This window comes from Malaclemys terrapin, chromosome 7 (genome assembly GCF_027887155.1).
Source record: "Malaclemys terrapin pileata isolate rMalTer1 chromosome 7, rMalTer1.hap1, whole genome shotgun sequence".
Lineage (NCBI taxonomy): Eukaryota > Metazoa > Chordata > Testudines > Emydidae > Malaclemys > Malaclemys terrapin.
The window spans coordinates 51,454,044-51,478,783 of NC_071511.1; positions in this window are offsets into that span (position 1 = coordinate 51,454,044).

Sequence of the window (24,740 nt, forward strand, 5' to 3'; positions counted from 1 at the left end):
TCAACTCTAAAACAGCCAGTTCATGCTTCTGGGCCTCCATAGCCCTCTTGTGGGCAGTTTCCTCTGCCTCCATAGCCCTCTTGTTGGCAGCTTCTTCCCTGGCATTTTCTGCCTCCACAGCATTAATTTCTAATTGTCTTAGTTCTAGCCGTCTCTTATGTTCGTTTTCTTTCTTTTTTGCTTCCAGACTGGCCAGCTCTAGTTTATTAGCGGCGTCACTGGTACTCATTTTCCTGCTTTCTTGTGCTGGCACAACCGCTCTGCAGTTCGCTGAAACTGAGATGCATTCAACTCAGGGGCTTCTTAGTTAACAGAGACTTTCCCAGAGCCCCGTGTTTAGCCTTTCTGGGCAATTTGCAACTTGTATAGTTCTAGCTTCTTCTGAACTTTAATCTTATTTATTTTGCTTCCTTTTCTGTCCCTACTTCCCTTACCCGAAATAAGCAAATAGAAAATAACAAACCAGTAACCACTTTGTCTGTTCTCCAGCCACCACACTTAAAACTCACTTAAAATCACTACCACTATCTCAAAGCAATCAGCTGTGCACAGATCCTGCTTGACTACGCCACTGTGACGGGCTGGATCACAGAATCCCTCCTGGGAGCTGCCAACTGATGTGCCAAAATTACCTCCGCTCTTGTTTTCCCTGCCAGCTCAGGACTCCAGCACCCTGTCTTGCTGAGCCAGACACTCCCGTCTGCTCCAACAAAGACCCAGGGTCTGAATTACTTGCCCCAAAGCTGCAGGTTTACGTGAAAACAGCTCACAGAAGTGTGCTTGTCTTTAGCACTCATGCCCAACTCCCAGTGGGGTCTAAACCCAAATAAATCTGTTTTACCCTGTATAAAGTTTATGCAGGCTGGGAAGCCTGACTTCAGCACCGGGCAAACTGGCTGAAACGATAGTAAATAACAAAATTGTCAGACATATAGATGAACATAATTTATTGGAGAAGAGTCAACATGGTTTTTGTAAAGGGAAATCATGCCTCACCAATCTACTAAAATTCATTGAGGAGGGTCAACAAGCATGTGAACAAGGGGGATCCAATGGATATAGTGTACTTAGATTTTCAGAAAGCCTTTGACAAGATCTCTCACCAAAGGCTCTTAAGCAAAGTAAGCTGTCATGGGATAAGACAGAAGGTGCTCTCATGGATTGGTAACTGGTTAAAAGATAGGAAACAAAGGGTAGGAATAAATAGTCAGTTTTCAGAATGAAGAGAGGTAAATAGTGGTGTCCTCCCAGGGGTCTGTACTGGGACCAGAACTATTCAACATATTCATAAATGATCTGGGAAAAGGGGTAAACAGTGAGATGACAAAATTTGCAGATGATACAAAACTACTCAAGATAATTAAGTCCCAGGCAGACTACAAAGAGCTACAAAAGGATCTCTCAGAACTGGGCGACTGGGCAACAAAATGGCAGATGAAATTCAATGTTGCTAAATGCAAAGTAAAGCACATTGGAAAACATAATCCCAACTATACATATAAAATGATGAGGTCTAAATTAGCTGTTCCCACTCAAGAAAGAGATCTTGGAGTCATTGTGGATAGTTTTCTGAAACCATTCACTCAGTGTGCCGTGGCAGTTAAAAAAGGGAACAGAATGTTGGGAATCATTAAGAAAGGGATAGATAATAAAACAGAAAATATAATGTTGCCTCTATATAAATCCATGGAACGCCCACATCTTGAATACTGCATGCAGATGTGGTCGCCCCATCTCAAAAAAGATATATTGGATTGGAAAAGGTTCAGTAAAGGGAAACAAACATGATTAGGAGCATGGAATGGCTTCCATATGAGGAGAGATTAATAAGACTGGGACTTTTCAGCTTGGAAAAGAGATGACTAAGGCGGGATATGATTGAGGTCTGTAAACACATGACTGGTGTGGAGAAAATAAATAAGGAAGTGTTATTTACTCCTTCTCATAACACAAGAACTAGGGGTCACCAAATGAAATTAATAGGCAGCAGGTTTAAAACAAACAAAAGGAAGTAATTTCTTCACACAACACACAGTCAACCTGTGGAACTCTTTGCCAGAGGATGTTGTGAAGGCCAAGATTATAACAGGGTTCAAAAAAGGACTAGATACATTCATGGAGGATAGGTCCATCGATGGTTATTAGCCAGGATGGGCAGGGATGGTGTCCCTAGCTTCTGTTTGCCAGAAGCTGGGAATGGGCGACAGGGAATGGATCACTTGATGATTACCTGTTCTGTTCATTCCTTCTGGGGCACCTGGCATTGGCCACTGTCAGAAGACAGGATCCTGGGCTAGATGGACCTTTGGTCTGACCCAGTATGGGCATTCTTATGACAGTATGCAGCCCTGTAAGCTACACAGGCATCTTGAAACAAGATACCCTATCTTAGTATCTAAACCCATAGAGTTTTTTCAGAGGAAGCTCAATGAGTTAACAGGACAAAAAAAAATTGTTGACATGTACAGCACTGTTAATGTGAAGGCTACTGAGGCTTCTTTCTGTGTGGCTTTGTGCATTGTCCAAGCTGGTAAGCCGCACAACATAGGTGAGAAACTACTACTTCCAGCTGAAAAGGCTATGTGCGTGGTGATGATAGGAGAGAAGGCAGCATCACAGCTGGATGTGATTCCACTTTCTAATGACAATTACATCCCATATTGCAGAGATGGCCACTCATGTAAAAGAGCAGCTTCTAGGAAATCTTCAGCAGAGCCCATATTACTCAAAACCAATAGGTGAGTCTACCGATATAGCATGCTGCACAGCTACTGGTGTAGATTCATTTTGTTACAGCAATAGAATTAAAAGAGGAATTTCTGTTTTGCCGTCCACTTCCAACATGAGCAACTGATGAAGAGCTTTTTAAACTATTAAATAATTTTGCCCAAGACATAGGCCTTGATTGGGTATGTTGTTTTGGAATTTGCATAGATGGAGCATGGTCTGTGACAGGACAACATAGCGGGCTTGTGACAAGGGTACAAGAAGTGGCCCCTACAGCAGTGGTCCCCAAACTGTGGGGTATTCCCCCCAGGGAAGAATGGAGGAATGTTTGCGGGGGGTGCACAGCGGGGCGCATGGTGGGGCCCTGGGCAGCCCCCATGGAAGGCAGGAGAGAGCGCCACCCAGCCCCATTCTGCCCCCAGCCCAGCCTCATCCCAGCTGCAGCTCTGCTCTGCCCAGCTCTAGCCCCAGCCCCAGCTCCACTCTGCCCCCGCTCTTCCCTGGCCCAGCTCTGCCCTGCATTGTTCCACAGTATGTGTTTTATGTGGATCTTGGCTATGATTTTTCCTGCAGGTCTGCACAAAATAAAATAATTAAGAAGACTTTTTTAAAGGCAAGTTATTTTGAGGGGATTGTATATCTGGAATTCCTGGATCAAATGTCCCCAACTTTGTACCACATACCCTACTCTAGGCCTTCAGGTGGCCCACTGACTTTAAAGCCAACCTGACCCTTTTTGTACATTTTAGAGCACTTTGAAAAATCAGCTTCACACTGAATTTGTTACTTAACTATGATGGAAGTAGCGTGCTGGCCTCTGATCTAACTCTGTTCTCTCTAACATCTGACACAGTCCTCAATCTAGACCACATCTCTCCTGTCTCTTACTCTGCCTGGTTTTCAAGTTATATTTATTTTTCATACAGGCTTTTCTTTGTTGGTCATCACTATAATGTCTGAATGTCTTAACAAAAAAAGTGGATTTAGCTTCACATCACCTTTGTGAATTAGGGAGGTTACACCAAGAGTTTTTAGAAATGGCAACTGATTTTGGATGCCGCAATTTGTATGTCCAAGTTAAGATAATTGGGGTCTGATGGTTGAGCATCCAAAGCTCCACAGAGTTCAATTGTAGTTGCAAATACTCAGACTTCTGAAAATCAGGACCATGTGATCTGAGATTGGGCACCCAAAAATGGAGGAAACTCAAATCAATGGCCACATGAAAATTTGGCTGTATATGACTTGCCCTAAGTCACCCATGGAGTCTGTGCTAGAGCTGGGAATTGAACACAGATCTACCAGAACTTGAGCCAGTATCTTAATCATGTGATCTTCATTCCTCTCCTGAAATTGTTTCCAATTAGCATTTGAAACTTCTATCAAACCACTGGTTTCAGAGTAGCAGCCGTGTTAGTCTGTATCCGCAAAAAGAACAGGAGTACTTGTGGCACCTTAGAGACTAACAAATTTATTTGAGCATAAGCTTTCGTGGGCTACAGCCCACTTCATGGCAGGTTAAGTATCCTCACACCTTCTATGGGTCATCTCGATTATCACTTCAAAGGTTTGTTTTTTTCTCCTGCTGATGATAGCTCATTTCAATTGATTGGCCTCTTACAGTTAGTATGGCTACTTCCACCTTTTCATGTTCTCTGTATGTATAAATATCTTCTTTCTGTGTGTTCCATTCTATGCATCCGATGAAGTGGGCTGTAGCCCACGAAAGCTTATGCTCAAATAAATTTGTTAGTCTCTAAGGTGCCACAAGTACTCCTGTTCTTTTTGCGGATACAGACTAACACGGCTGCTACTCTGAAACCAGTGGTTTGATAGAAGTTTCAAATGCTAATTGGAAACAATTTCAGGAGAGGAATGAAGATCACATGATTAAGATACAAAGCGCCGAGGTCCCAGCTAATTGACTTGATCCACCTCGCCCGGAAGTGGCTCCGCCCTGAGATCCATGGGCCAGAGAAGGTAGTGGAAATCCTGGTGTTGGACAGGTACATGAGGGGGCTGCCACTGGGCGTACGAGGGTGGGTCCGCCAAAATGATCCCTCCTCGTATGATGAACTAGTTGCCCTCATAGAGAGACACTTAGCAGCCCAAGAACTTTCTCGGACCACTGGGGAAGGAAGGCGCCAGAATCAGAGACCAGTCTCTGCACCGAGGCCCCGGTTTGCCCTAGTGCCAGACCGGACAATGGAGGTAGAAGAAAATAATGACCCTGGGACTCAGGATGTGGTCCAGATTGTTAACCCTCCCCTGGCCTTCCATGAATTTAGCCAGGATTTGTTCTCCCCGCCGGGGAAGTCCAGGAAGACTAGGAGGGAACGGAGGGCAGATAAAAGGAGGGGGACGAGGGTCCTGACCCAGTGCCAGAAGTCTACGCTTGTAGGGGAAAGAAGGGGCCCGACTGACAGTGGGACGGGGTTGGCGATCAACAACCCTATCGCCGGACCTGGTTCCCCAGGGGCTTTCCCCGAGGGGGAGACGGAGGTAGACCCCCCTGAGTTTGGACAAATGGGGACCGCACTTTTTTTGGTCAGGATCAGGCCAATGATCCGATATACCACAATATTCTCAAAGAAGTAGTCGAGGTAAACGGGGTACCCATGGAGGGGAGAGTTAAGTGCCCGGGGCCATATTATATGATTAAGAACGACCTACTATACAGAGTAGTCCGGGTCCAAGAGCATGTCATACAACAACTCTTGGTCCCACGGAAGCATCAAAGAGCCGTAATGGATCTGGCCCACAGCCACCTGTTCGGGGGCCATCTAGGGGTAGATAAGACCCTGGATCGAATTCTACAGAGGTTTTTTTGGCCTGGCATTTTTGCAGCGGTCCGGCAATATTGCACATCCTGTCCGGAATGCCAGATACATGGGCCCCGACCACACTTAAGGGCCCCTCTGGTACCTCTGCCAATTATCGAGGTCCCGTTTGAGCATATAGCTATGGACATAGTAGGGCCATTGGAAAAGTCAGCCCAGGGCCATTAATACATTCTGGTAGTACTAGATTATGCCACCCGATATCCCGAGGCCGTACCCCTACGGAATACCACGTCCAAGACCATAGCTAAAGAATTAGTCCAGATTTTTTCCAGAGTAGGAGTAACTAAGGAGATCCTGACAGACCAAGGGACCCCCTTTATGTCTAAGCTGATGAAGGACCTATGTACAATGCTCCACATACGGACCCTTAGAACATTGGTCTACCATCCCTAGACCAATGGCCTGGTCGAACGCTTTAATAGGACATTGAAGAACCTGCTACGGAAAGTGATTAGTCATGACGGGAAAGACTGGGACATCCTGCTGCCTTACTTGCTGTTTGCTGTACGGGAGGTTCCTCAGGCTTCCACTGGATTCTCCCCCTTCGAGCTGTTATATGGTCGCCACCCCAGGGGCATACTGCACCTGGCTAAAGAAGACTGGGAAGAACAGTTGAACCCTGGGAGAAACGTGGTTGAACATGTGCTGCAGATGAAAGCCAGAATAGCCCAAGTTGCCCCCCTTGTGCGCGAACACATGGAGAAGGCCCAAGGGGCACAACGGACAAACTACAATCTCCAAAGTTTTTGGAGCTTGTGACAAGGGTACAAGAAGTGTACCCGGAAGTTCCAGGTGGGGGACCAGGTGATGGTGTTCATACCCACAGCCAAGGGCAAGCTCCTGGCCCGGAAGTTCCAGGTGGGGGACCAGGTGATGGTGTTCATACCCACAGCCAAGGGCAAGCTCCTGGCCAGGTGGCAGGGGGCCGTACGAGGTAATAGAAGTGGTAGGAGAAGTCGACTAAGGTCCAACAGCCGGGCCGCCAGAAGCTGGAGTAGATCTACCATATAAATCTGTTGAAACCTTGGCAAGATAGAGAAGCTCCGGTGGTTGCGCTGGGGGCGCCATCCCCTAAAAGCAACCAGCCCGACCTGGTGGGGATATCCCCGGAGTTGACTCCGGAACAACGATCAGAAGTGATCAGCCTGATCGAACGCAACCAGGATGTGTTCTCCGAAAAACCGGGCAGGACTACGGAGGTTCACCATCACATCCTCACGGAGCCTGGAGTGAAGGTGAGCATTAAACCATACCAGATCCCAGAGGCCAAGAGAGAAGAGATTAGGACAGAGGTCAGGAAAATGCTGGCTTTAGGAGTCATTGAGGAATCTCATAGCCAATGGTCCAGTCCCGTGGTTTTAGTGCCTAAGCCGGACAGCAGTATGAGGTTCTGCAATGACTTCCGCAAACTCAATGAGGTGTCCCAATTTGATGCCTACCCTATACCCAGGATAGATGAGCTGATTGACAGATTGGGAAAGGTACAGTTTATGTCTACCCTTGACCTTACCAAGGGCTATTGGCAGATCCCCCTGTCCAAGGCCGACAAGGAGAAGACACCCTTGGCAACTCCAGAAGGACTATATCAGTACACTGTTCTCCCCTTTGGGTTGCATGGGGCCCCCGCTAATCCCTCCAAATGTTCGACCGGGTTAGCTGAGGCCAAGTACCTTGGGTATATAGTGGGGAGGGGCGTGGTGAAGCCCCAGCTCAACAAGTTAGAAGCTATACAGAAGTGGCCCCAACCACTCCGGAAGAAACAGGTCAGAGCATTCCTGGGACTAGTGGGGTACTATAGGCGGTTCATTCCCCACTTCGCCACTAGGGCATGCCCATTAACGGACCTAACAAAAGCTCGGGGCCCTGACATAGTAAAATGGTCTGCTGCAGCCGAAGGCACTTTTGCGGATCTGAGGGCGGCCCTCTGCACAGACCCCATACTAGTAGCCCCAGACTGGGGGAAGGAGTTTATTCTACAAACCGACGCCTCTGAAGTAGGGCTAGGAGCGGTGCTTTCCCAAATGGTCGGAGATGATGAACACCCCATCCTCTTCCTCAGTAGGAAGCTCCTACCTAGGGAATGGAAATACGCCGTGGTGGAGAAGGAATGCCTGGCCGTGAAATGGGCCATAGAAAGCCTCCGCTACTATCTACTTGGACGGAGATTTACCCTTGTCATGGACCATGCCCCTTTACAGTGGATGCACCAAAACAAGGACAAAAACGCGAGAGTAACAAGATGATTTCTGTCGCTTCAACCCTACCACTTCACAGTACGACATAGGTCTGGAACCCAACATGGCAATGCGGATGGCCTGTCAAGAGTGCACTGCTTTCCGACCCAAGTAGTCCAACCTGCCATAGTTGTGGAGTGAGGCTTTCATCTGAGAAATACTATTTACAGTTAAGAAAAATTGTCTATTTTCATTTGACCTGATCCGCCGATTTGAGATTTTTTAAAAAATACTATTTAATCTAAAATCCCCTGGAGTCTATACCCAGCATTTATATTGGATTATATAAACCAAACAGTTCTCTGTTTGCTTTTTAAAGAAAGTATTGATTCTGAGGAGAGAGAAGAAAATGTTAATTTTTTTCTGCAGGCTTTTTATGCACTCTGTGTTCTGAAACTTAGTCTAACCCATCTGGCCCTCACTGCAAGATGAGTCCATCAGGGTCTTAAGCACACTATAAAATAGGGCCCCCATGGCCTATCCTATACTGTGATCATACCCCTTACTTAGAAGAGCAGTAGCAAAGGGTGCACCTCCTCTTCCAGAGAGGTGGAAAGGGGCATGGTGTCCTCTTCTCCCAGTGCCCCAAAATGGCAGCAGAGCCTCTTCCCCTTGGGAGCAACAAGGGAGCCCCTTGCCTCAGGCAGGGGTGACAGCAGGGGTCCCTGCAGTACTTACCTTTAGCAGGTAGAGTGCATCTCATTGGCTGGATGCATTAGGCCTGTTGCAATCCTGCAGCATGAGTCCTCTGATGGGTTGATGTGGACAGGGGACCTTGGAGCAGTGGGCCTTAGAGTTAACACCCCATTATGATGTCTAGTGCAGCTAGTCTCTCTCAGAGCTGTTGCTGTCTGCAGACTATAGGTAGACGTTACCACACTGAGTATATTCAGGTCCGTTTTCAAGCTTTTCTTCACAGCCATGAGGGTTAGAAACTTACTTTCATTTTACTCCTTCTGAAGTAATCACAGGTGTGGGAATTGGGGCTCTAGGCTTTGGCTTTCAGTGCCTGTGCCTTGCTCTGGCCTGCTCACAGTTGGAGGGGTTGTTACCAAGAAATACTTTTTAGTAAAGTAAGCAAGTATTCAGATAGTTTCCTTCTTCCTGGATTGGGGTTCAGGGTTCAACTCTAATAATATGTAACAGTCTCTGCCTCTGTCCTTTCATTTATTTTAACAAGAGAGATTGCTCCCCAAATGGGATCCTCAATTGCAGACTTCAGGGATAAATGAAAATGCAGTTTTCCTTCGATTGTCAGTCATTTGGTTTGAGAGTACCTTTTTCTTGGCCTCAGGTAGCCCTGGAAGCATCGTTTTCTGGGTCTGGAGGTCCAAGTGGGTGACCTTTCCAGCTCCTGTGGGTCAGATACCTGAAAGAATCCACCTTTTGCTGATAAACTCCAGAGAGCAGATAACAGTTCTAACATGAGTCCCTGCCATCTTGGCTCTAGGATTTGGTCCTGTATGGTAGTGGCCCTAGTCACCAGTTGGGGATAGACATTTGGGTTAGGTTTCTGTCCCTTTCTTTGGGACTCTGTTTGTCTTCACAAACAAACGAAGAAAAGTGTTCAGAAAGTAACACAACGGTCTGGTTAGGGGTTCAGATTGGGGTCCTCTGGCCTCTTATACATACCAGCCATGTGGACAATATAAAGGAGAACTCAGCACTATCAAGGAAGGGGGAAGCCAGGAGAGAGAATACTCTCTGGTAACCAGAGCAGGAGGCAGCTGGCCTGCCCTGTGTAGCCCCCTGGGTTGGAAAGGGCCCTACCTAGTTGATATTGGAGGCTTGGAGGCTGTCTCCCCAAAAAAGACTGGTCATGCAGGATGGTAAATGCCACGGATGCGTAGGTCACTTCCCTTTGGAGGCGCACCAGCCTGCTGCCTTTGGAGCACCAGAAGAGAAGCTCCCTAGAAGTGTGGGGGGGGGGCACCGGTGCCTGGACCATGGCCCGCCAGCTCCCCACCCCGAGGCCCCCTCTGCTTGCTTCTCTCTGCCTCTTCCCCTTATGCCCCCCTGCCTGCTGCTCGCTCCTCTCTGCTGTGGAGAGGAGGGAGTGAGTGGCCAATGGGCGGGTAGGCCTCGGGGAAGAGGCAGTGAGGAGCAAGTGGTGGGCCGGGGGGGGTTCTTGGGGGAGGAGTAGGAGAGGAGTGAGCAGGCCTCAGTGAAAGAGGTGGGACAGAGCCAACAGGGCGGCCTTGGGGGAGGGTGTGGAGAGGAGCAAGCTGCCGGGTGTTCTCAGGGGAAGAGGCAGATAGGAGCGAGCAGCAGGTGGGGGTCCTCAGGGGAGGAGGAGGAGAGGAGTGAGCTGCGGAAGGGTGAGGGAGACTTTGGGGAGGGTGTGGAGGGGAGTGAGCAGGCCTCGGGAAGAGGCGAAGAGGAGCGAGCAGCAGCCGGAACTCGGGGGTGGGGGCGGAGCAGGGGCTGGAAGAGATGAAGTAAGGGTGGGACTTTGGGGGATGAGGCAGAGTGCGGGAAAGGCCACAGTCTGGGTGCCAGTGGCCCCCCCACTTTTAGGACCTCCCCAAATGGAAAACTCTCACATCACCTATGATTGTCCAGCTGAGAATGAGGGCCAGTCATGAAGAGCTGTATCAGCTGATTCCCAGAACATAAGAATGGCTATACTGGGTCAGACCAAAGGTCTATCTAGCCCAGTATCATATATTCCAACAGTGGCCAATGCCAGGTGCCCGAGAGGGAATGAATAGAACAGGTAATCATTAAATGATCCATCCCGTTGCCCATTCCCAGCTTCTGGCAAACAGAGGCTAAGGACATCATCCCTGCCCATCCTGGCTAATATTGATGGACCTATCCTCCATGAATTTATCTAGTTCTTTTTTGAACCCTGTTTTAGTCCTGGCTTTCACAACACAGCACCTGTCAGGTTACTTTCTGGGGCAGGATCAGCTGCTCCCGGTCTTCTCCTGTCACAGCTGTTCAAGGGGAAAATCACCCGATTACAGGTTTGTACTTTAAACTTAAACTGGCATAGCTATGTTGATCATGGGTATGAAAAGACCACACCCCTAATCAATATAGCTGTGCCAACCCCCAACTCCCCTGCCCCCCCACCCCTCGTAGATACAACTATGCAGACCGAACAGTACTTCTGTCAGCATAACTAGTGTAGTTCTGAAGAAAAATGTCTGTTGGTGTCGGCTGCATCTACTCTAGCGGGCTATGCCAAGATCGGTTCCATAGCCTAGCAATATTTGTAGATCAGATCCACTTGTAATTCAGTTGAATTAAGACATATTAAGGTCAGAAGGGACCATTACATTCATTTAGTTTGATCTCCAGCACAGCAATGGTCAGAGAATTTTACCCACGGGTTCCTACCTCAAGCCCATAACTTCGGGTTGAGCTACAGCCAAGGTTTTAGAGACATCCAGTTTTAATTTAAAGACTTCAAATGATGGAGAATCCACAATGTCTCTAGATAAGATGTTCCAATGGTTAATTACTCTCACTGTTGGGCCCAACTTTGTATCTGAGTGTAGAAAAAACCCCAAATGAGTTAAGGCTACCACAAGGTTTTTAGGGAAGTAAGAAGAGCTACTGGAAAAATACCTAATGAAAAGAAGTTGTTACCTCAGTTTCACTAGAGACCAACCCAGGATTACACCTACATTGGTTTTATTAAATGTCGCTATTGGATCAAACCGAAAAGGGATAGAGCTTATTCACGCACACACACATTCATCGCATTCATACCCTCATGCACCCACACACTCACGCAGGTGGAGAGTTACCAGAGACAGCAGAGGAAGCCGAGAAGCCAAAGCATAGTAGATCTGGTGTGTCCATCTGTGGTCATGGATCTGGGCCGGCGAGCAGGTCAAGAAGAAGAAGGGCTTATGAGCATGCTTTCTTCCTTTTATTGGAACTGGGCGGCTCCTGTCACGTACACTGAGTTTTCCTTCTGTGCCTGTCAGTGAGAAGCATTCCCAGACCTCATTCTTTTCATGCATACCAGGTTCTTCTTTTCTTTATGGCACCCCGTGACATCAGACACACCTGTCTCCTGTCTCCAGGCTCTTTTCTCCTTGCACTTTCTCTCCGCCCAGTCCCACACACACTCCCTTGTTCACACTCCCTTATCTCCCCTACACACTCCCTTATCGCATGATGGAATGTTGCAAAGCTTGGAGGTTATACAAGTAGTAACTGAAAAGGTTACAAACCTTACAAAAGTTACAAAATTTAAAAGGCTATGCTAATAATGTTACAGAGTTTGCAAAAGGTTACAGAACTTAATGATCATACTTGCAATGACTGAAAAGTTACAAATCTTACAATCACATTCTACTGGTGTCATGAATATAGGGGGAAGGGTAGCAACCTTTATGTATGCAGTATCATAAAATCCCTCCTTGGCAGCTGTACTGGATTTCCTTACCTGTAAAGGGTTAAGCAGTTCAAATAACCTAATTGGCACCTGACCAGAAGGGCTAATGAGGAAAGATACTTTCAAATCTAGGGGGGGGAAGGATTTGTTGGTTTTTTTGTTCTGTGTGTTGTTCCCTCTCCGGACGGAGGGAGAAGCCAAGCAGGTACAATATCTTCTGAAAAATATACCTGGAATAATCCATCTAAAACTACAGAAACTCTGAGTAGGTCAAGGAAATGCATTAGGTTATCTTTTGTTTTGGCTTGTGAATTTTCCTATATTACAGAGGTAGTTTCATTCCTGTTTTTGTAACTGTGAAGCTGAGTCCAGAGGGGAATCCTCTGTGTTTTAAATCTTTTTATTACCCTGTAAAGTTATTTTCCATCCTGATTTTGCAGGTGTGAGTCTTACTTTTTTCTTTATAAATAAAGTTCTTCTTTTAAGAACCTGATTGATTTCAGTGTCCTGAAGACAAAGGGTCTGGTCTGTGCTCACATTACTAAGGCAACTGGTTGGTATTTTATTCTCAAGCCTCTCCAGGAAAGGGGGTGAAGGGTTTTGGGGGGATAGGGATTCCAAGTGACCCTTCCCTGAATTTTTGTGTTAATCACTTGGTGGTGGCAGCAATACCGTCCAAGGACAAGGAGAGGAATTTGTGCCTTGGGAAGTTTTAACCTAAGCTGGTAGGTCCCCACATCTGTACCCCAGAGTTCAGAGTTGGCGGGGGAGGAGGGAGGACTCTGACATGGTGGCAGCGCCGTGGGATCATTTTGAACCAGAAGCACAGATCTCAGGATTTTAAAAGGATACATTTTTCCTTTTGGCTGCTTGAAAACCAGGGAGGTTTTTTTTTTTTAAGGGACACTTTTTTTTTTTTTTTTTTAAGCTGAGAGCAACTGTTTTTTTTTTTTCTTCTTTCCCTGAAGGCAAAGTAGTTAAGCAGCAGCAAGGGAATTCACAAGCTGTTCTTTTTTTCCTTCCTAGCTCTCGGGCTAAGCTATAATAGGAACAAAAAAGTAAGCAAAATGAGTGATAGTGAAGTGCAAAAGAAACTTGAACTTCATAGAAGCCAGATGGAAGAAAGGGAAAGGGAACATGAAAGACAAATGGAATTAAAGCTCTTGGAGTTGGAAGTGGAGGAGAGAAGAGAGGCGAAGCGCTTGAAGGCGGAAGAGAGAAGAGAGGCGAAGCGCTTGGAGACGGAGTTAGAGCTAAAGCACTTAGAGCTGGAAAGGGCTAAGCTGGGTCCAGCGGGTAATCCTAATAGTCCTTCTCCAGGTACCACTCCCCATTCCAAGAAATATTTCACATACAAGGTAGGCAATGATACAGAGGCCTTCTTAGAAAATTTTGAAAGGGCCTGCCTTGGGTACAGCATCTCTACAGATCAGTATATTGCGGCAAAGTACCTCCTTCTCCTCAGCAGGCTCAGTCTTTTTTAGCCTTGGAGACCCAGGCTTGGGCAAAGCAAAACCCTGTAGGTAGCACAGGGGCTGGCTATTCCTTCCCTCAGTCAGTCCCTTGTGCTTGTTTGTCTTCCCTTCTGGGGACAGAGTGCGGCCTTCCTTGCTGGAAGGGTTCAGAGCCTTGCTGCTCCTAACTTACTGGCAGCTTCCCTGGTTCTCTCACTCTCTCTCCCCCCCTTCCACGCCGCGGAGGTTTTAAAAAGGTCCCAAGCAGTTGGAGCCAGCTGAACCTAATTAGTTCCCTAGTAACCCCTTGCCCAGCTGAACCTTATTTCCCCATGGTTCTCTCTCTTCAGTGGCGTGGGAGAGGCCTTTTTAACCCCCTGGGACTGATTACCACACCCCCCCTTTGTAGCTGTTTGTCCTGGGTTTACCACAATATGGTGGAGCTGAGGCCACAGCTCAGTGGACCCTTAGCAGAGGTGGCCGCTGAAATGCCTAAAGAACACATGAACGAGTACGAACTTTTTTTTAAAAAGGCTAGAATTAGAATGGGGCTAGCACCCGAGCATGCCCGTCGGCAGTTCAGAGACCTAAGGTGGAAACCAGACGTGGCATTTTCCCGACACACTTACCACATTGTAAAAAATTGGGATGCCTGGATATCAGGAGCAAGTGTTAAATCTCTGGAAGATCTGTCTCTGCTCATTCAAGTGGAGTAGTTCTTAGAGGGTGTTCCTGAGGAACTAGAAAGATACATCCTAGATGGGAAGCCCAAAACTGTAATCAAGGCAGGGGAGATTGGAACCAAATGGATGGATGTGGTGGAAAAAAAGAAAGCTAGTAGCATTTGGAGCCGATATCAGAAGGGGCAACCCGAGACAACACCCCACCACCGGGGGCAGCCCAAGGCCCCACCTACTACCCCAAGGAAAACTGCAGACACCTTATCGTCCCACCACACCAGTCTCCAGCAACTCACCTCGCCCCATGACCAGTCAGTGGGATGATGTTTTAAATATAATGAACTGGGGCATGTGAAGGCCAACTGCCCCAGGAACCCCAACCGATTGCAATTCATTGCACTGGGGTCACACCAAAGGTCCCCAGGCCCAGATGCCTTCCAGATACCCTCAGAGTGAAGGGAAATTGTGAGTGTGGGTGGGAAGAAGGTTACTGCATGGAGGGACACTGGAGCACAAGTGTCAGCTATCCACCAGTATTTAGTGGACCCCAAATTCATCAACCCAGAGGCCCAAGTGACGATTCAACCCTTCAAGTCAAACTCTTTTAACTTGCCTGCAGCCAAGTTGCTTGTCCAGTACAAGGGCTGGTCAGGGATGTGGACTTTTGCAGTCTATGACGATTATCCCATTCCCATGCTGCTGGGGGAAGACTTGGCCAACCATGTGAAGCTAGCCATGAGGGTGGGAATGGTCACCTGCAGCCAGGCTAAGCAAGCCTTCACACCTATCCCTGTTCCTGAGCCTTCTACAAGGGCCCCATCTATGTTACCAGAGACCCAGACTAAGGTGGTGGAACCAGATCCCATGCCAACGCCTGTGACAGCAGTAGTGGATCCAGTCCCAGAGAACCAACCGGAATTTGTGGGCCATCCATGCCTGGGGGAAAACGCTTCCTCCATTCCTCCTTGCTATCCCCAGTCATTGCCTCCACCCCCAACATACGCGTCAGCAATCCAGTATCTCCCTTCCTTACTTCAGGGATCCAGTCTTCCTTTGGGGTCCTCCATAAACCTTTGTTAGCACAATCAACCACTATTCCTCCCTCCCGCAAGCAATCTATGCCCAAAATTGGTTCTGAAGTTCTGGGGCTATAAATGCAGGGCCATCTTCAGGTAAGATTCCCCACCCGGGTGACCAGTCATCCCAACATTTGCCACTGCACCGGAGTACCATCAAATCCCTGAATTTCAATGGTTCTCTGGATTGACACTCCCAGCATGTGGCAGGGAAGCAGTGAAACAGCTGCACCGGTGTCCACCAGCACCACAAAATCTACTTCAGATGTTTCAGGGCGTTCATGTGCCCTTCACGAAGGCGCACCCGCAACCTTCGTGAATCCACGTGGAGAGGCCTCACCCATGTCCATCCCTGGGTGCTTTCCTCTCCCAGTGGACTCGGGGAGGTGGGGCCCCCCAATCTGAAGTTGCTTTCTTGGCCCCAGTGTCTGCCCCCGGTTCCAGGAGCTTTAACCCCAGCTGAATACAGCGGAGTGCTAAGGACTCCGTGGGTTTCCCATCCCATTGGCCCATGGGTTCCCCATGGTCCTTTAAGGTCATCCACAACTGTGTGCGGAGCCAACTGGTTTCCGATCAGGGGCACCTGTGTCAAGGCGCTGGGGCTGCGGCTGCAGCAACAGGAGTAGGAGCCCCAGCTCCGGGCTGACCAACCACTCTGGTCGCCTGGCGCGCAGCTTCCTTAAGGTGTGATATGTCTAGGGACTCTCCTTGCCTCCACACTCCCATAGCCATCTGAACATGTTTGGGCAACATTGCTGCAATAAGCCTTAATTCGGCTGTTGGAACCACAATCTTGGACAAGGTCCTGGGGATCACCCTCCCCGGGGCATGGGTCGGATATCCCCCAGTTAATCCCACTAATACCATTCTCTCCACAAAGATGTCAGGGGCCTCTCCTGGAGTGCGGGAGCCTGCTGCATACTGAGGGCTGACCTCCTGCAGTTCCTCTCCTTGAGCCAAATTGCGAACCAGTGTAAACGGGGACTGCCACCGTCTGGCCGCCTGCATCCGCAGTGCGATTCCTATATTGCACCCCGGTACTGTGGATGCCATTCTCAACAGCTTCCTAACCTCCTCTGGGTTTAACCCTTGATCCTCTATCGCCATCAGAAACTGATAACGCCCATTCCAAGAATGTGCTCGCCTTGGCTGGCTCTAACCCCGGGCCCAGAGAAGTTATTTCAGTGGGGGTCAAAGCTATTTCCTGTATAGTTACCCCAGTTACGGGTCCAGGGCTCCCTCCCTGAGTCGGGGTTGCTGTGCTGGAGAGTTAACCATTGCACAGCTGCCACCGGGGCTGGCCGAGCTCCCGGCCCATCTGGCGGCCATCCTGGGTCCAGGTCATACCATATGTCCCTGTCCCAGTCTCCGGGGTCATATTGGAGTGGTGCCTTTGTCCCCGATCCCGGGGGTCCCGCTGCTCTCCTGCCTGGATGGGTCCCCTGCTATAACACCAATCCCCACAAACACTCCACCTGGACCTTCAACTCCTTAGATCAGCTTTAGCAGTTTGCCAAGCACAACAAGTTTGCCACAACAGCCATGCTGACGCCCAATCCTTAGTCTTTGAATCTGGATGATAAAACTCACAATATTTCTGGTACGTATTTTCTACGTCCGCCATGGTGTCCACTGATGAAACCGCCTCTGGGACCCATGGGTCAATGCCGTTGGAGTGTGCCCAGAGGAGGAGGAGGGGAAATTTTGCCACCTTCCCCTCCATTGTGGATTCGGGGGGGTTCTTTCCCTTTCTGAACAGTGGCATCATGCACAAAATCAGGAAGGGGGAGCAGGCACACTGGGATTCCTAAGCTACCCATACACGCTCTCTACTCTGTGTCGCCCCTTTCCACTAGTGAACCCTATTAGTGGTTGCCCGCATTCTCCACCAATAATGTTACCTCAGTTTAACTAGAGACCAACCCAAGGTTACACCTATGTTGGTTTTATTAAATGCCGCTACTGGATCAAACAGAAAAGGGATGGAGCTTATTCACACACACACACACACACACACACACACACACACACATTCATCACATTCATACCCTCATGCACCCACACACTCACGGTGGAGAGTTACCAGAGAAAGCAGAGGAAGCCGAGAAGCCAAAGCATAGTAGATCTGGTGTGTCCGCCTGTGGTCATGGATCCAGGTCAGCGAGCAGGTCAAGAAGAAGAAGGGCTTATGAGTGTGCTTTCTTCCTTCTATTGGAACTGGACAGCTCCTGTCACATACACTGAGTTTTCCTTCTGTGCCTGTCAGTGAGAAAAATTCCCAGACCTCGTTCTTTTCATGCATACCAGGTTCTTCTTTTCTTTACGGCACCCCATGATTGCCTTCTCAGGGTAGATTACATCAGACATACCTGTCTCCTGTCTCCGGGCTCTTTTCTCCTTGCACTTTCTCTCCGCCCAGTCCCACACACACTCCCTTGTTCACACTCCCTTATCTCCCCATAAGAATCTAACAAATTATCTGGTATCCTTGGTCTCGGTTTTGGAGTATGCTGTAAGAGTATGCTGTAAGAGGGGAGTCTTGCAGTATGTGATTTCAAGAAGGTGACAGTAGGTTCTTCAAGTTGTCCTTTGGGAGGGCAATGAGAAGGTGCATACTTTGAATCACTTGAGTTTATATCTGGGCTTGGATGATCACAGCTGGAAGAAGAAATGGCCTTTCTAATATGTAATCCTGCAAAGCTAAAAGTTTGTAGATCCACACCAGAACCTTAAAGTGGACCTAATAATGAATGGGAAATCAGTGTGTTCCACTATGGCTAAGTATATGTTTGTGAAGAAAGGGCTCAGATATTAGGAATTAACTCTGTATAGCTTGGCTAAATGGTGACTAAGGGCCTGGTCAAAAACCTATTGAAATTAATGGAAAGAAGGGTTTTGGATTATGTGCCTTGAGGGGTGGGGAAGGGATATTACTGTCCCCTTATTCTAGATATTTGTAATATGCTCATCATGTAATATATAGGTGCCTAATAGAGCAATTGAAATAAATGTCTAGTAGGACTCTGAGGTTGTACATCTAACTTCTGTAATTATACTGTTGTACAGTGCTGTGTTGGGACCCCACTGAGAATACTGTTTTAAGCTCTTATCTCTATGTATAACTTCTAGAAGGTTTCAGTTGTGGTGTCAGCTGAATGGCTTAAGTCTCAGCCTTTGGAGAAAACAAGAGTATTTGGGGTATGTTCTTGCAGTGATTGCAGTAACTTAAGGGGTATTCCCAAATGCTTCAGTGGGGGACTGTTTGAACAAAGCAGCTGTACAAGAAAAATGCAAACACAGGACAATATTGGCACACTCCTAGAAATTAAGCAAAAAAAAAAAAAAAATAGAGTTGTCCTTTAGGTTGTATATATGGAGGGTCTTTCTGAGCCCCATGGGTTAGTCAGCATTTTGGACTCTTCTGCCTTAGAAGTTGCTCAGAGAATCCATCTTAATAGGATTCAACTTCTAAAACAATAAGAAACCAAAACTATGACTTGCCATAAGGGGTATCTCTGGGTATAAATGAAATCATCCACTGTATCTCTTGCATCTGAAGAAGTGAGGTTCTTACCCACGAAAGCTTATGCTCCCAGTACTTCTGTTAGTTTCAAAGGTGCCACAGGACCCTCTGTTGCTTTTCACTGTATCATGGTAATTTTTGCTTCAATCTTGGGACTGATCAGATCACCATGTTAGGGGATGAGAAGGAAATTCTCACAACACACTTTGGCAGTTTTTGATTTTTCCTGTGGAGCACTGACTGGGGATCATCTGTTAGGATCAAGTGAGTGTATCGCATTTGATCAGGTTCCTGAGACTGATGGGGAGGGCCTGGGGCCTCTCACCAATGTTTCTGTGAAAGTCGTGAAATTACATCACTGAAGATTTGTCACTTTTATAATAAGTTGTTTGGATGCTTTTATTTGAAAAGTCTGTCCCATGTTTGGGCTAAAAAACCTATAGCAGTGATTTAGTCCTCTTTTGATACTATAAAATCATAGAGGATTAGGGTTGGAAGAGACCTCAGGAGGTCAAAGCAGGACCAACCCCAACTAAATCATCTCAGCCAGGGCTTTGTCAAGCTGGGCCTTAAAAACCTCTAAGGATGGAGATTCCACCACCTCCCTAGGTAACCCATTCTAATGCTTCACCACCCTCCTAGTGAAAAAGTTTTTCCTAATATCCAACCTAGACCTCCCCCACTGTAACTTGAAACCACTGCTTCTTGTTCTGTCATCTACCATCACTGAGAACAGCTTAACTCCATCCTCTTTGGAACCTCCCTTCAGGTAGTTGAAGGCTGCTATCAAATCCCCCCTCACTCTTCTCTTCTGCAGACTAAATAAGCCCAGTTCCCTCAGCCTCTCCTCGTAAGTCATATGCCCCAGCCCCCTAATCATTTTCGTTGCTCTCTGCTGGACTCTCTCCAATTTGTCCACATCCTTTCTGTAGTGGGGGTCCCAAAACTGGACACGTTATTCCAGATGTGGCCTCACCAGTGCCGAATAGAGGGGAATAATCACTTCCCTCGATCTGTTGGCAACGCTCCTGCTAATGCAGCCCAATATGCTGATAGCCTTCTTGGCAACAAAGGCACACTGTTGATCATTCATTACAGCCTTGTGAAGTGATAAAAGGCCAACTTGACTGGAACAGTATCATGTGACCAAAATAATTGACCAAGTGCACCTCCTGACCCCTTACTTGGTTTCTGAATGCACCCCCTCAAGGTGTTTGGCCTCTTTCACTGTTGCATCAATGAACTCAGCCTGGCTGGGGCCTAGTTGCTGCTCCTGTCGCTACATCAACACCTGTCATCCTCTTCCCTGCTTCCCTCTGGGAAGTTGTTCCCAAACTCTCCCAGTCCTGCTAGTCCATTCAGGCCTCTGTCCCCTGGGGCATCTGCCTGGCCTGCCAGAGCACTGGCTTATGGTCTGGGGCTGGTACCCCATTCTGCTTCTGGTCAGCTTCATGTAGCATCACCAGAGCTGACTTTTTTAAAGCTCTTTGAAATATAGATTTCTTTCTTTACACATCTCTATTAACTAACCTTTCCTAAACTTTTAGTAACATTTTTTTCTGTCTGTTTTTCCAGTTCTATTCCCATAAAGAACACAAGACACATTTCTCTTGCTTTTTCCTTCTACAATATTTGTTTTTACTCCTGTTTTCACTTATTGGAAATTCATCACTAATATGTCATATGTTCAGGACTAGCTGCACCTCTGACCCTTTGTTTGGTCGACCTGAGTATACCCCTGTCTAGGTCTTAAGCCTTGAGAGCTTTTACCTCCCTGAGGAGGAATCCTGCAATTCTCCCACTCTCAGACCAGGCTTTGGGCTTCCTATGTACCAATAGTGATTGCTCAACAAGTTCGATGGGGTTTGGCTCCCTGCGGTTCTTCCCTTCAGGAGTTGTGATCAGTGGTGAATACGTTAACCAAAGCCAGCCTTCTTAAAACAAAGTATCATTTAATCTTAACAGTAGAAACAACATAACAAAAGAAAAAAGATTTTTGAACCAGTGAAACAAGCTATACGCACATCTTCTTACTTAAAGACTTAAGTAGGCCTGTTTTACTCCAGACACAAGGAGCGTAGAGGAGCTCAGAGAACATGCACAATCAGATTTTAAATAGCTGCACAATCTGCATGTGGCATCTCATTCTAGTGACTCACAAGGATAGACCTTGTTTGGGGGACGGAGCTTGGAAGAGTACTCCCCCACCCCTACCCGCAGTGCTCCCTGACCCCTGGAAAGGGGCTTGGCTTCTGACCCCTGCACAGAGCAGGGATTCCACCTTGAATCCACCCTCACCCCTACCCTCACCCTCAACCTCACTCTCACCCCTACCCTCACCGCTAACCACACCATCACCCCACTTTCACCCCTACCCTCTGTGATGAGTTGGGTCACAGAAACCCCCGTGGGACTGCCACCTGATGTGCTGAGACTACCTCTGAGCCCGTTTTCCCTGGCAGCTTGGGACTTCAGTACCCTGTCTTGTTGAGCCAGACATGCTAGCCTGCTGCAAACACAGACCCAGGTCTGAACCACATCCCCCCAAAGTTGCAGGCTTAACTGAAAACAGCTTAAGAAATGCTTCTGTCTCCAGCACCCAGATACCCAGTTCCCAATGGGGTCCAAACCCCAAATAAATCCGTTTTACTCTGTATAAAGTTTATACAGGGTAAACTTGTAAATTGTTTGCCCTATATAACACTGATAGAGAGCTATGCACAGCTGTTTGCTCCTCCAGGTATTAATACTTGCTCTGGGTTAATTAATAAGCAAAATATGATTTTATTAAATATAAAAAGTAGGATTTAAGTGGTTCCAAGTAATAACAAACAGAACAAAGTGAATTACCAAGCAAATTAAAACAAAAATACGCAAGTCTAAGCCTAATACAGTAGGAAACTAAATGCAGGTAAATCTCACCCTGAGAGATGTTCCAATAAGCTTTTTTCACAGACTAGACTCCTTCCTCGGCTGGGTTCAGCAATCACTCACACAGCCATAGTTACTGTCTTTTGTTCCAGTTTCTTTCAGGCATCTCTTTGGGGTGGAGAGGCTATCTTTTGAGCCAGCTGAAGACAAAATGGAGGGGTTTCCAGGGCCTTATATAGTCTTTCTCTTGTGGGTGGAAACCCCTTTGTTCTCCTGTGTAAAATCCCCTCAACAAGATGGAATTTTCAGTCACCTGGGCAAGTCCCATGTCTATGAATGATTCAGCTTTTTGCAGGCCGACGCCATTGTTTACATGTTAGTTTGAACGTTCCCAGGAAAGCTCACATGTGGACTGGCATCTCCCAAAGTCCATTGTCAGTTAAGTGTTTCTTGATTGGGCACTTACTGAGAATAGTCCTTTCTCAAGAAGCTGACCAAATGCTTCACTGAGGCTACTTAGAATCGAACAAGTACATAGCCAATATTCATAACTTTGAATACAAAAATGATACACACATACAGACAGCATAATCATAACCAGCAAACTACAACCTTCCCATAGACACCCCACTTGGTCTCCTCTGTACAAGACTTGGTGCAACCATAGGACTCTGGTTGCAACAATGATCTATACGGTCACAGTTTATGTCAATAACATCACACCCTCACCCTAACTCAGTATATGCATAAAATATACAACACTATAATCTAGTTTAGATACAATCTTCATCTATTATTACAGGCAGCTCCAAATCCATCACAATGTTACACCATTGCTCCCTCAGTTGGTCAGTATTCTGAATCAACATTGACTTTCTAGCCATTGGATAGGATGCGATCTAAACCCAAGGAAGTTCTGTTCAGCACGATGCTTAGGGCAGTTACTTGTGGCGACATTTAGCTGTATTCTATGCTTAATTCTCATTCTCTCTCCTACATCCCCTCACTCCCTCTTTGCACCACCTCCACAGCTCCTTCTTCTCTCTCTTGCTCTTCCCCCCACATACATGGCAACAAATAACTCAAAGCCCCCTCTGTGCCGCCTCTGTGGCCTTATATGACAGCTGAAGGTAGACCAGGTAAGGAGCAGCAGTCTGGTGATGTCATAGTTTCTCTTGCTCTCTCATTTCTCATTAGCTGATCAGCTTGTTCTGTGGACTGGATGAGAACAGATGTCACTTCCACGCTTTTGTTGGTAAACTGACTGTTGATAGTGGTGTCAGGGGAGGTCCAGGTGCTTCTGCTTAGATCCAGAACAGTTACTAGTACCCCACCTTGTAGTGCTGATGGAGAATCAAGTCCTCTATCAGCCTTGCTACCCTTTCTTTAGCTACATATGAGACCAGATGCATGCAATCCCCTCTGCCAGTGGCTCTGACTTGGAGAAGATGGTGCTGTGAGAGAAGGAGGCCTTATTAAAATCAAAACATACCTTGCCAAAATCAAGCATGGTAAGAAGAATTATGAAACCATGTGTCAAGTGAATGCATTTATATTTAAACATCCATATGTTTAAAACAATTTCTGGTTGCTGCTGGCAGTTGCGCAGCAACTGAACATGGCAGAGTGCCGTTTCTGGGCCTGAGAAACAAGCATTGACTGGTGGAATCACATCATTATGCAGTTATGGGATGATGATCACTGATTGCAGAACTTTCGTATGTGCAAGGCCACTTTCCAGGAGCTGTGTGTAGAGCTCTCCCCAGCCCTGCAGCGTAGTGACGCTAAAATGAGACCTGCTCTGACAGTGGCGAAGCGAGTGGTGATTGCTATGTGGAAGCTTGCAATGCCAGACTGTTACCAGTCAGTGGGGAATCAATTTGTAGTTGGTAAATCCACCATGGGAGCTGTTGTGATCCAAGTATGCAGGGCCATTAATTGCCTTTTGCTAAGAAGTGTTGTGACTCTGGCCAATGTGCAGGAGATACTGGATGGTTTTGCTGCAGTGGGGTTCCCTAACTGCAGTAGAGCGATAGATGGCACACATATCCCTATCTTGGCACCACACCACCTTGCCAATAAGTACATAAACAAGAAAGGGATACTTTTCAGTGGTGGTGCAAGTGCTGGTAGATCACTGGGGCATTTTACTGACATCAGTGTGGGATGGTCAGGGAATGTGTATGACATGAGCATCTTTAGGAACACAGGTCTATTCAGAAAGCTGCAAGCAGGGACTTTCTTTCCAGAATCCAAAATAACCATTGTTGATGTTGAAATGCCAGTAGTGATCCTGAGAGACCCAGTCTGTCCCTTACTCCAGTGGTTCATGAAGCTGTACACCTGACACCTGGACAGTCTCAAGGATCAGTTCAACAATAGTCTCAGCAAGTGCAGAATGGTGGTTGAATGTGGCTGTTTAAAGGGTTGCTGGAGCAGTTTGCTTACTAGGTTAGACCTCAGTGAAAGTAATATCCCCATGGTTATAGCTGCCTGCTGTATGCTTCATAATATCTGTAAGACAAAGGGAGAGAAGTTTCCATAGGGGTGCAGGTGGAGAGGCTGTCTGCTAATTTTGAGCAGCCAGATACCAGGGCTATAAGAATTGCTTAGTGTGGAGCACTGTGTCTCTGGGAGGCTTTGAAAACTCGTTTCAGTAATGAGCCACAGTAATGTGTGCTGCTTCTCGGTATTGTGCCTTCCCGCAGTGTGAACCTTGCTGTGACTGCTGAGTTTTTGTCTTCAGCACATCCCCTCCATTGCTTCAGTTTCCCTGTCCCTCCCTCCCTGCCATTTTAAATTAATAAATATTATTTCATTCTCAAGACATGGACTTTTATTAAGTAAGCATACTGAAACTTAAAGATCACAAATAGAATTTAACATTGGATATATGGTGGAATAAAATGGGGAGGGGAAAAACACATTAATCTTGTCTTTAAAACAGAGTGGCCGTGACTGTCACAAATCATCGTATG